Raw genomic sequence first — 13,864 nt, 5'->3', positions numbered from 1 at the left:
CCAAACCAACTCCAGAGGTGCAGAGACTTCTACCACTGGACACAGAACTCCATTTTGCCATGCTTATTGCAATAACACATGGCAGTAGTGTTGTCTATGACAACGTGGACCAGCTTCACTGTGGTGGATGGCAGGAAGGCCTTCAGAGCTAGACAAATGGCCTGCAACTCCAACACATTTATAAAGAGCGAGCTACTGTTAGAAACCAGAAGTAATGTGTCCGTCCCGATCGTCAGCTGGGGGTGGGGAAAGGAGACGGGCGTACCACTGGACCAATTGCGTTCGAGCAATCACTACTGCAGATTGTGAGCTTGTTTACTCTGACATCTGGATAAAATCCAATGGATTTCCTTTGGTGCTAGGACCACAGGAACTTCAGATTCCATTGCAGAGTCTGTATATGCCACCTACCATAGCTGACAAGAAGAATGCAGGAGGGTAAGAGGCAAAGAAGCTTTTGTGCTGCTCTCACCATGATCCAGGACTGAGGCTGAAACATTAGGATGATAGCACAAAAGTTTTGGACTCGTTACAGTGGAGGGAAGGCCCTGAACTGGTATGTGTCCAGGATAGCTCAGATGAACTTGAGCCTCTGCCAAGGAGTCAGGTACAACCACAACTTTGTCATCTGGAGGCGGTCTATGACTGACTGTGGTGAGCCCACTTCTCAATAGCCAGTTGTAAAGTAAGGGGAAATCTTGTATCTCCGAAGGTGGGCAGTGAACACGGCTATCACTTTTGTGAACACCTGAGGGGCACTGGTGTGGAAGAAGAGAAGTATTGCAAACTGAAAATGCTTCTTGGCGACCTTGAACCACAGGTAACGTCTGTGGGACAACAGGAACATGAAAATACATGTCCAGCTGATCCAAGGAAACTATCCAGTTGCCTGGGGCCAAAGCAGACAGCATGTGGCCCAGCGTGAGCATTTTCAACTTGTTCTTCTGCAGGAAGGCATTTACCAGTCCAAGGTCCAAAAAGGGCCGGGTACCCCCGTCCTTCTCCAGCACAAGGAAATAGCAAGCGTAGCAACCCTCTTCTCTTTCTGAGTCTGGAACACTACTGAAAGCCGCTATGAAGAGCAACTCTTGCACCTCTTGTAAAAGAATGAACAGGTGCTGCTCTGATAATTCCTCTGATGTGTGAGGAGGATTTGGCAGGGGGAAAAGAAAGTGGGACACAGCCATGCCATACGATTTGCAGTACCATCTGTGGAATATGATGGATCACCATTCTGGAACACAGTACTGAATCCAGCCCACCGTAGGATAGTTATGTGCCACTAAGGGCGAACTAAGGAGGATTGGGGGCTGTTGGTACAAGCAAAAGGGAATGGGAGGACTGATAGCCCTGACGACCTGCAAGCTGCCTGCCAGGCCCAAATCCAAAGCCTGGACAGGACTGGGGTTACTGCTGTGCTGGTCAGGGAGACTATGTTTACCTAAACACCAGCCCACTGAAGGAGCCTCTGAACTTTTTTAACAGATGCAAGAGCTGCATGACAGGGGTCTATAGAGGCAGAGAGCATGCCATTACTCTATTCTCTTTAAAGCACTTTAAGACAAAATCTGCCTTTCACTGAAACATTGTGAGCTGTCAAAACATATAAACACCAAAGCAGCTTGCACATATCCGATATATAATAAATTATGTGGAATGCACTGACACAAATCAATAGAGCACAACGCTGGTGCCAACTGCCCCCACCCACTCCAACTAGGTAATCAGTTGTAAATAGATCAGCACAGATCACATATTTGGGTCTATCTTCTCCATCATGAACTGTCCGACTAGTCTTAGGTCCTAAGGTCTTCCGGGCAAAATCTCGCTGGACACGTCCCAGAGTGCATGTGTGTAGTGCTCCATTAAGCATGCAGCATTTACGGATCACAATGTGAGACTGGAAGAGGAGAACATTGTTTGCCAAATGCCTCAATCCTCTTAAACTTTACTGATTAAAGACTAAACCACAGAGCTGTCTGGAGTTGAATGTTTAGTAAGAAAGTCACCAACAGCCAGTCTCTGACGCCTGGTCATCTGCATATTCAACAGGAACAGAACCTTCACCAAGTGCCTATAAAGGTATTGTGAGGGTCTTGTTAAAGGGAAGCAAGGGCACAGATAAGGCTGTCCCAGACTGTAACATTTTGGCACAGGATGTTTGTTTAGGTCTTGACTGAAGACATCTGTAAATCTAGGATGTCAGAAGCTCTCAAGACCACTACTGCAAATGCTACGTTATTTGTTGGTGGCCCAAGTGAAGAGTCAAACCTTACACCAGTGCAAGTATGAAGCCCATTTAAAAGTTGTCACCTGTATAGTGAAGGGTGAGAAAGCCATCCCTGTCCTGGGGTGTCCCTTTTGCAGAATCAGAGACAAAAATGTAATGGAGCCTTTGCTGGCTTGTCCACCCTGGTGGAGGCACCTTGCACCAGATCACTTCGCTGTAACAATCCCGTGGCACAGCACTGGTCTAGATCAAGTGCTGTGTTACAGGCATCAAAGTGAAAGCGCCCGGTACAGATCTAGCAACCAGAATGGAAGCCTGTAATGGAGTTGGTATGGGGATTAAAGCGAGTCCCCGAGAGGGTCAAATGACACTTAAAATGGATCTGACTGCGGCAACCCAACTTCTTGTTTGGCATTGACATCAGCGTGCAAGTGTGGCGCTTATATGTGGTTCCACTCCGTCATTTCTGGGTAGGTGAGGAACCACTACAGAGCTGTACAGCACCGCCCAGAGATGCGCAAGAGCACTGCTGGATAAAAGTTTCCAGATCCAGTCTGTTGCCTCACGAGTATTATAAAGTGAAGAATCTGTAATCAAAAAAAGCATTTCAGGGTGGAGGGGAAGCAGAGCTGGTTGCTGAAGGTGGGCTGCTGAAAGGTCATCTTGTTTCTACTTTATAATCGGGGAGAGCCCCACATCCTGCAGAACGTAGCAGTTTGTAAAATAAATTACCTAACTGCTGAGAGTGCTGATCAGATGTGAAAAGAGAGACTCAGAGAAAAGCTTTTGCCCCTGTATACTCTAGGTAGCACAGCACGACAAATAAGCAAGTGGAAAAGCCAAGAGGTGTGGCTTCCTTTAAAAATTAAAGTCTTTGAATGTTTTTAGTGTTTTCTGTATGCGTTGGAGAGGATTGGTGAGTAGCAGAATATATGAATGAGTCAGTTAATATAGAAATGGATGGTTGAACCCGTGGAAGAAAGAATAGGTGAACTAACTGCATATTAACTTGGATGGCTGTAAATACTCCATTGGTTAAGGCTTATCTTCCTACAGTATGTGATTTAGGGCGGTGTGTATATATATTTTTTATTAACTGCCTAGAACACTTGTGTGGAATTATGTTTCTCACTTTGATGGGATGAAACACAAATATTAAAGTGGGCTGATATTGCAAGTCATCTGTGTAGGAAAGTACCCTCTTTTTTGGCATGGTTACCCTCATTTTCTGCCTGTTGTCAGTGTGTTTGACTGTGTTCACTATGATCCTGCTATGTATTATGCCACCCATGGGGAGCCCATTCAAAGTGTTCTGCAGGCCTGCCATTGCAGCTTGCTTGAAAGGGTGCATCCCCCCTTATTCACTACAGGTCACTGCACCAAATCACTGCAAGTCTCCTCTGTGGCAGGCTCTCCTAGCCCAGAGGGCAGGGTGCAAGTACCTGTGTGTGAGGGCACCGCAGCACTAGCAGAGGTGCCCACACAAACTCCAGTGCCATTTTCATTGTCTTCGTGAGTGCGTGGATGCAATTTTTATGCATGTACTGGACATAGGTCACCACCTATGTCCAGCTACATAATGGTAACTCCGAACCTAGGCATATTTGGTAGCAAACATGCCGGGATCATACCCCAATACGATTGGCAGTATTAGAAGTATGATTCCATGCACTCTGCGGGCTCCTTAGAGGACCCCCTGCATTACTCCTACCAGGCAAAACAAAAGATTTCCTGGGGGGTAGGGAAGACCCTCTCCATTTGGAAATAGGTGTTAAGTGGCTTGGAAGGGTTAGCCTCTCCAAGCCACTGGTGTGCACTTAAGGGCACATTTGGTGCCCTCTGTGCATAAACCAGTCTACACCGGTTCAGGGACCTTCAGTCCCTGTTCTGGTGCAAAAATGGACAATGGAAAGGAGAGTGACCACTCCCCTGTCCATCGCCATGCCGTGGGTGGTACCCATAGCTCCTCCAGAGGGTCCCTGGGTTCTGCCATCTTGAATCTAAGGTTGGCAGGGACCTCTGGGAGCATCTGAGTGACCAGGCCAGGCAGGTGATGTCAGAGCCCCCTCCTGATCGGTGGTCACCTAGCTAGGTACCGATCAGTCTCTCTTTCAGGGCTATTTAGGGTCTCTCTCTTGGATATGTCCTCCGATTCTTCTTGCAAGATTCAAGCAGGACTCTTCTGCAACCTTACTTCGACTTCTGGCTACTGGAACTGCGACTGGACCCTCCAGGAACCGACATTCTGCATCCACAAAGACTCTTCTTGCAGCATTGTTTACACGGCTCCTTCCAGCTTCTGCAACATTTCCCCGGCTATTTATCCTCTGAGGGCGGCAAGTCTTCAGCCTGCACGAGAAGGAAGAAGGAATCTCCCTTGGAGTGAAGGAGTCACTCACCTGCATCCGCGGACACCTGCTGCAACGACGACCGGCTGCGTGGATCTCCTCTCATCCTGAGCTGCGTTGATTCTGCATCACGGGTGGTGGTCCGTAGTAGTCCCTTTGGTCCTCTCTGCCAGCTGTCCAACTTTGGTGGTGGTAAGCCCTTGCTTCCCCATGCAGGACAGTACCCCTGTGCACCACATCTCAGCTGCAAAGGTTTGATTCCATCTCCTCCAAGGGATCTTCAGGCTACGTGTAGCTCCAGCCCCCAGCACTCGTTCCTGCGACGCACAGCCCTCTGCGTGGTTCTCCTACGGCGTGGGACCCTTCTCCAGTTGTGCTGCGTGGGCTCTTCTGCGACTCCTGTGTCACCATCCTGTGGGTGCTGCCTTTGCTCCTGTGGGTCTCTGTGTCGCAGAGGGTCCCTTCTGACTCTCCTTCCTGGGTTGAGTCCTCCTGGGCCTTGCTGGTCCTCGGCAGCTCCACTTTCCACCCACCGCAACATTTGCCTTTGCCAAGGCTTGTTGATGGAATTCCTGCACCGACACCTGACTGCAATTCTTCTTCCAGCGTGGGACGTCATCTGCAGCCCTCAGGAACTCTTCACCGACTCCAGGGCAGCAGTGCTGATCTTCTTTGCATTACCATCGACCAACTACTACATCCACGGCTGGGTGGGTAGTAGCTCTTACTACTCCTGGACTCTTCTGTGACTTCTGAACTTGGTCCCCTTCTTCCCCAGGTCTTCATCTTCAGGAATCCACAGCTGGTTTCTTGCAGTCTTGTCTGGGTGTTGCATTTTCTTCATTTCCTTCATTCTGGGTGGTTTGGGGGAAATCTAGTAATTTACTCCTTTCCTCCTGGTCGCTAGGGGGCACCATGGTACTTACCTTTGGGGGTTCCTGGTATCCACAGCTCCCCATTACACATTTCACTTACCTAGGTGGGGGTCCTGTGTTCGCATTCCATTTTTAGTATATGGTTTGGACTCCACCTAGGGTCACTATTTTCCAATTGCATTTGTACTGTTTTCTATCACATTCTATGCCTATTTATTGCTAGTTACTAGTGTGTATATTTAGTGCGTTACTTACCTCCTATTGGAGGGCTGGCTCTCTAGTACTTTTTGGTATTGTGTCACTGAAATAAAGTACATTTATTTATGTAACACTGAGTGTTTTCTTTCATGTGTGTAAGTGTTGTGTGGCTACAGTGGTATTGCATGAGCTTTGAATGTCTCCTAGATAAGCTTTGGCTGCTCATGCACAGCTACCTCTAGAGAGCCTGGCTTCTAGACACTGCCTACACTACACTAATAGGGGATACTTGGGCTCGGTATAAGATGTAAGTACTACAATCACTATATTCCCTTCATAGCTACTACTGAGATGCACTGGCTTGCACATAAACGTATATCAAAGTTCCCTTTCTTTGATTACCCCAAAGAAAGGGAACTTTGATATACATTTATATGCAAGCCAGTGCATCTCAGTAGTAGCTATGAAGGGAATATAGAGATTGTAGTACTTAGTGAATTGATTAGGACAAAATGACAGAAAATATAAAACAGTCTATTTAGGAAGAACAACTCCCAAGGTATGACAGGAATTCCTATACAACTTGAGCTTCCTGGCTAAACTATATACCAAAAAGTTGGGCCATCTCTCTAAGGGGGCTGTCACATATTCCAGAGATATTCCTGTTATCTTGGAAGTGCTGGGAGAACCACAGAGGGATCTGTGCAGCCTTATAATGATTAAGTTACCTATCTAAACAGCATAAAACTGAGCAACGTAAGTAACTGTGTTAAGGGGAGTAAAGTTTACATCCTGCTTAATTACGGAATATCTCTTAACATAAACACAGCAAACACACCACTAACACATGGCTCAACCATCTAAAAAAGAGAAACACCAATCTTCCACCACTTAATACTTTCAATATCATCTCAGAAAAATTATTCAATGGCGTTATCATCATCAGGCCATCTGGATGATCTTCAGACCCAGCACCTCCAAAAACGTTTAAAGATAAGTTTAACACCATCAGCATAGGGGAGGTAGCTAGAATCTAACTCAACAAGTCCCTCGATGTAGGTTCTTTCAAGCCAGAGTTGAATACCTTCTTAGACCAATCTTCAAGAAGAATCACCTCAAAACATCTAGCCCAGCAAACAACAGACTAATATCTAATGGTATATTTCTAGTTAAAATGTTTGAAACATCTCTTATTACTACAGTTTCCAAGTTTTGTGAGGGAAATTGCTTGATGTTAGACCAACAATTTGGATTCCAGATAGGTAAAGGCACAAAACGAGCCTTCGTACCCATATGTGGTGGGATAAAACTCACTGTATTCAAGAAAGAAGTGGCCATCCAATTGCTTGTTCACCTATTAGGAGCATCTGACACTGTCCACCACTACCACACGCACTACAAAGTCTGCATCATCTAGGGATACATTGAAATACTCTGAAATGGATTGCCTCATTAATCAAAGTCAGACAAAGCATGCTGTTCTTACCACCCTTCACATCAGCCTCAGCCTGCCAACACTGTGGCACTCCTCAGAGTTCTACCATTCTACATGCATTGTTCAATCAAACTGACTCTCTTAAGCCCAGCTTAATTCAAGAATGCATGCAGAATACTCTTGGTGCCACATGAAACTTGGGGAGCCAATAGTTTTGGAGTTGTTTTCTGGATATGAAAAATTATAACTAAATTGGATTTAGTCTTGAAAAGAGGTGGTACGTTGAAACACGTACTTGGCTGTGTGGCAGTATTTTGAGTCAAGATTAATTGAAATCTAAAAAACTGAATAAAGTAAACAGACATGAAAATAATGCTGTACATCATGATTAGGAACTTCTTTTTGTTCATAACTGATGAGTTTCTTCTATAAATGTAAAAGTAATTTGACTGCACTGATGAGGGTTTGGTGCAGGTTGAGTGTAGAATCGGAAAAAAGTTCTCCTGCCTCTCTTCATTTGTGGAATTTGCAATTATAAATTCACACTCCAAGTTAGGCGGTTTCTGCAGATGACATTATTCTGATTTCATGCACAGCAAACGACCTGCAAAGGCTTTCGGGCGTTCACTTCTTTTATGAAGGGCTTATATCATAACATTAATTTGAGAAAGACTTTTACAATGGTTTGTGGCCCCAAAGCTAAAGGTAGGCAGAATCATGGCAAATTTTTCGTACTTGGGTACATAACTCGATGAGTCTGGTATATGGTCACACCTAAGAAAGATTAGAAGACTCCAGTTTGAGAGAACTATTGAGGGCTTATTTAGATTTGCATCCAAACTTAGTTAGAAGCCAACTAAAGAGATGTGTAGGATTCCTGTAGCAAACAGTAGGGCTAGTCTCTGGGGAAATGTGGATTGTGGGGTCCTCCAAAATGGAAAATGCTCTGTCTGTCCTTTGCAGCTCCTTATATGCCAGGAGTGACTGGCATGTGAAGGACAGTATAAGGCTTAGACTCCTTTTATGGCATGCAGTCTGGACCAAACCAAAGACTTAGTTCAACCAAGTCGTTTTACATCCTATTTCAACTTTGGATTTTGCTAGTCGCATTCTGTGGATATATGAAAATTAAGTGCACCAATTTGGGCGGACCAGACTTATTTAATAACCGCGATCTTCTTGGCAGCTCTTGATTTGGTGAAGAATCTTAAAAATACGTTTTTGGCAATCTTCACTGATTCAAGGGCTACATTAGAGTTGTCAATAACTAGCATATCAACCCATACACAAGTTTTAATTAAGGAGGGTTTTCATTTTCACTTACAAATCATGACTAACACACATCATAGATTCCTGTAGATGCGTTTTCACTTTGAGTTGATTTATTTAAGGAGGCCTTTCCAAAGAAGGGTGTATAGACAAGGAAGGCACCAAGATGCCCATTTGATGGTAAAATGTATTTAATCATTTATGTCAGATGTTGTTAGATATTGCTTTTGAATTGATGTTTTAAATCTTCATGGTCAAAAGCAGAACCCTGTACACAATAAAAACATTGCAACACATGTTTCCATAAATTTGATTCCAACAAATGTTACGATCAATCCTCACATTTGTAATCCTCAGGCTCGGCCTATACCTAGGCAGCCTCAGTTTCATATTACAAAAATACAAATAATCCAAAACACTGCATAAGATTCCTTCTCTGTCTTCACCCCAGAGAACTCATGACTGCAGTCCTGCAAGCACTCCATTGGCCATCCATGGTTAGACAAGCAATATTCAAGGCAGTTTACATTAACCACAGAGCCACCCAAGTAAACGAGCCACTAAAACTACAAATTAAATTCAAGCTATACAAACAAAATAGGACACTGTGCGCCAGGCCTACATCACAGAATAATATACTGCTGTACTATCAGAAATATATACGAGGCATCACTTTCTCTTTACAAGCTGCCAAGTCCTGGAACTCACTACAGCGAGAGTCGTAGCATCTAGGAGCATTTCCAGTTTAGAGGAGAGGTGAAAACATGGCACAGAATCCAAAACAATAATCCCTTTATCAAGTACAATCTACAGGTCACAGATATGGAACACCCTGAACAGCAAACAACTGTGTGTGTCCACGTACGTTATGAAGGGCTGACTTGTGTATACCCTGCATATTAGATAGTAGGGTAAATACATACACAGCCCTCCTGGCCCTAATTAATGCTAATATTATATTGTTCAGCGGTAACGCAGTCAACTGTAGTTCAAACAAGCTGCATAATTATTCCCTCACGCGACATGGCTCTGTTACACTGACGTAAGACTGAACCACAACAGTGCATGTCTGGTTTTGATGCCTTGCCCAAAGGGCTGCTTTCCCTTAATTATTTACAAGTCATCGGAAAACCAGACACCACGACAGTGGCAAAATGCCATATTTTCTGTGGCTCCTGACCGGCTGACATCTGCTCAGGAGATCCATAGCCAGGAGCCCAGACAAGTCTCATTACAATATCACCCACAAATTACAACTTGTTGTTCCTACAGCCACAACCTGTGAAGATCTTAGAATACTAAAGAACTAGTGAGCTACTACACTTCACTGAATGTGCCAGCACTGAGAGGCACCGTATGTTTAGGACAGCTGTAGAATCCTTTGGTTTTCTGTGCAGGAGACTACATACATGGAATCCCAAAAAGTCTTTCCCTTCCCTGGGTTTGTCTTCTATATTAAAAGCGCTTGCAATTAGTGGAATCCATGACAGTTCTCGACACGTTTTAACAATAAGCACTTAGTGTTAGAGATTGTTGTCTCAAAAAACACGATTTTTTTTTAAAATACACAATCTTTTCCTTTGGTGGTCGAAATATACCACAAATTGGCAAAATGGTAGCATGTAAGTACGCAATAATATACTTACAATGGTGTCAAACCAGAAACATCTTTAGTACTTAACAATGTATACGAAAATAGCAGTAAATGTAGTCAACTTGGTTCTGTGAAGTATACCACAGTACAGCAGGAGGGAAGATAAAACTGCCAGTGTTATTAATGGAATTTCAACCTTGTTTAGGTCAAATCATAAACATCTTTAGTATTTTACATTCAGAGAAAGAAATATTTATGTGTAGTAGTCATTTTAGAACTATTCATTACAAAACAGTACAGCAGAAGGAAAATTCAAACTGGCTGTTTTACGAATGACATTTCAACCGCTATGAACAAGTACTTGCAATGGAGTCAAACCAGAAACATCTTCAGACCAAGTCAGAACTACCTTAAGTATACAACAACCAGAGAAAACATGGTTTATGTGCAATAGTCAGTACTGTGAATTACAAAAGAGTACAGCAGGTGGGAACATTAAACAGAAACTGTTATGAATCACATTTCAGCCTCTATGAGCAATGGCACCAACCCAGAAGAAAAAAAGTTACTTACCTGTAATTGTAGTTCTCCAGGACTAGTATTTTTCACAGATTCACATGATTGAATCATCCCCGTTGTTGAGATGGCAGTCCCACGGTAATCTCTCAATAGCAGTTCTATGTTAATATAATCCTAGGGCTCAAACACAGACTGTTTAGTAGCCTAATCACGTCATTCAAAAATAACCAAACTTCAATCAATAAGAGATAATCAGCCTTATGACCACACCCTGAGAGACCATACTTCCTTAAATTTGATCAGGCACCACAGCAGAACTTCCGGCTCATAAGCCGAGATGGAACAAAAGTGGCACCTCCCCAACAATATCACACCATGCTCACTAAATTGGGGTATTGAGAGGCTGCCACAGTGTCTCCAAGCAGTGTTTAGTATAGTGTGACTGAACGGATTCCAAGCTCAGGTCTCGGTCCTTTCCAAGCGTCCCACCTGAGGACCTCCTGAAGAGCCACTGCAACTGAGCTGTTGCACATCTAAATAGCACATCTAATAATCTGGTGCATGCCAACCCAGCCTCAGCAAATAGCAAGCCTTTCTTGGACTACGTGATGATGCAGAGCAAACACTGGTTAGAGTCAAGTGTAGACAACTACACACCCCTATGTTGAGGTGCATGTCCAGATCATACGTAAAAACTCAGCTTGTTCCTCTATGCATGTCTGACATTCTCCTGCCAACCCTTGAAGACCATGCTTAATTTTACTAATGTCAAGAGGGTTCTGTGTAGGCAGTTTAACAGCAGCACTTTAAAGCTTGCATTGTTGTATTTTTTTGTTTTTTACTTAAGTGCAGGTTTCTCCCATTAATCATCGGTGAGACAGTCTGATTGCCATTCATCTTTAGCAGTTAGGGGCTCCCCCCCCCCCTGTTTTCTTTTAAGCTCTCTACACAACATGGCCAGGAGTTTGCTTCTGCTACTGGTCTACAGCGTTGACATCTGAGCTAGCATCTTTTTCCCCTGAGGTAGTAGGGAAGATGGTTCAGATTTCCCTACCACCTGTGGTGAGAGTTAAAAACTGTAACTGTAACTCGAGGGTGAGTACGGACCCCAAATATTTTTTTAACTTCCATAAAGTTAATGAATTTGACATTAATGTACAGCTCTCCAAATGATTTACACCTTCCTTTCATCCTCTTGACAACTGTCTTATGCAATTTAATCTTCTTGAATGCCTGGCGACATCACAACAGCATTGCGAACGCAAAAGGAGGTCATCTCTAAACTGTTTTTATTCCCCTTTCCCATATTGTCGCTATATGTTGAGTAACAGGGAAATTCTGTTGAGGTGTAATTTCCTGGCAAGAGTGATATACGTCTCGAAACTCAAGTTGCATAATGCCTTCCATTTGAAGTCAGATGTAAGAGACATTTGCATTCTCTAAAATGCACATACACTCCTGTGGCAGGTTCGGATGCACATATCCGAGGTTCTTTAAAGATCCAGGTAGGTAAATTCAAGGATGATATCCTGTGGTAGAGAATCAGACCTCGAAGGGCCAATGTATCTGCACTGCTGCTCCTTAAGTGGTCTCTCCAACATGTGGACCACCACTATTGTGGCTGCTCTGTCGCTAATGGGATCATCTCGCATTTGCAGTGCTTCTTCTTAATAAAGACTGTTAAGGATAAATAGCACGAGGAAAGGGTTAGCAAAATTTCACTTCGTCACTATTTTGGCCATTGTCCAAGATCTGTGGGATCTAGAAGCACATTCAGGCCATTCAGGTCGTTTTTTTTTTTTTATAAACCCCTGCTTATTGTGTTTGTCTCAACACTGTCTACACCTGGTAGGTGGATTGCAATGATCTAGAGGCTTTGCACAAGTATCCAGTATCAAATTATCAGTACTTTCAGAAACAGGGTGCTCAAACTAGTGGCTGCTTGTTTGTTTAGCAGGTATATTGTTACTGTGTATTCTGTTTGAATCATGATGGATGGTTTGTTGACTGTTGGGCAGAAGGACTTTGTGGCCAAATGCACCACTGTAAGTACCAACAAACGTATGTGCAGAAACCTTCAATCTGAGATCAAATACATGGAGCTGTCAAATAAAGTGAAGCGTCCATTACAAAAATCTGAGGTCAATCCTGATGGAAGAGGACTCCCATCATGAGATTTTTCCGCTGATCTCACCAGGCAAATTATTGGTAAATGCTGGGGAGAGAGATGAACGGTCTTTTCATTTTCCTGAGAACTTATTCTGCTGGTCTCCCAGAGACTGCAGAACATCTTGTGTTCAAAATGATGTTGAGCACAATTGTTGGAAGGCATACTGTCTAGGGAAAATGATCTGTTAGCTAAACAGAAAACAGTCTCATCTTCGTAGGAAATGCTTTTCAATTTAGAAGAGGCAAAATTACTGCCAGACAGACTGATTTCCTGTACAAGTCGAGTAGATGTAGTAAAATTGTCGGGAGCCCTAGTGCTTCCCTGAAAGGAGTCTATCATTTGAAACTCCTACAGTACCTTTTGGAAACAGGATACATACATCAGTCACTCACCTATAGGTGACAGATTAATATTCTTTTTCTCTTTAGATGTGCTTCTCCCACTGCAATGCACCTGGAGAAGGAGCATGGATTTTAGACAGAATAAAAGTACCCAGCTCTGGCAATAGCTTTGTCCACAAGGATGAGCAGGAAACTGTAGTGTTTCTTTGCAAAACTGGCAATCAGTTGTGGCTGGTCGGTAGTCCTGCAGGAGCAGAGGCAAGATCTGGTGATGGCATAATATTCTGAATTTTTGTGCAGGTGCATTTACCTACTTTCAGGGCTTGAACTCCTGATTCATGCATTCCTTTCACACCAGAAGGTAAATCAATACATCCCTTTACATTTCTGGCATGAAGGATCTGTTTCCACCACCAACGTCTGTAATATGTAATACAATTAATTTATTTAATAGAAAATTAGGTTAGATTTTCAGTGGGGTTTCAGGAACTGCATTTAAACTTGAATTACAATTTACTCTTAAAATTGAGATGTTTATGGCAGGGTAGTTTCAGAATGTACACCGCTTTGAGGTTAATGGTTTTAGAAAATTGTTATTATAAAAAAACAGACTGTCGCCTCCCCACCAATTTCACTCTTTGTCGTACTGAATTAACCCTGCACTTTGTCAATTGGCTGTTAAAGTGCTGCATGCCTCATTAAAAAAAAAAAAAAAAAAAAAAAGGAACAAGGCGACTTTCTATTCTGTCTGCTGTTTCCATTGGCATAACTAGTGTTTGGTGTGAACTACAACAGCAAAGTATCTCTTCCATATGATATTTCCAAACGGGGGGCCACTGATGCTTGTATTAAAAATTTGGTTCTGGATGTTCTCCTTTTCATAAA

The 13,864-nt window shown here is 43.4% G+C and overlaps 1 protein-coding gene across 2 annotated transcripts in view; it reads right to left on the bottom strand.

Annotated features, from left to right (window-relative positions):
- The window catches only part of TTBK2 (tau tubulin kinase 2), a 447,781-nt gene that overhangs the window by 56,342 nt on the left and 377,575 nt on the right, over positions 1–13,864 (bottom strand). The gene's annotated exons all lie outside the window — the stretch shown is intronic.

This window comes from Pleurodeles waltl, chromosome 9, assembly GCF_031143425.1.
Source record: "Pleurodeles waltl isolate 20211129_DDA chromosome 9, aPleWal1.hap1.20221129, whole genome shotgun sequence".
Classification (NCBI taxonomy): Eukaryota; Metazoa; Chordata; class Amphibia; order Caudata; family Salamandridae; genus Pleurodeles; species Pleurodeles waltl.
The sequence above is the reverse complement of the archived record's forward strand: the minus strand, read 5'-3'. Positions and strand labels throughout refer to the sequence as shown.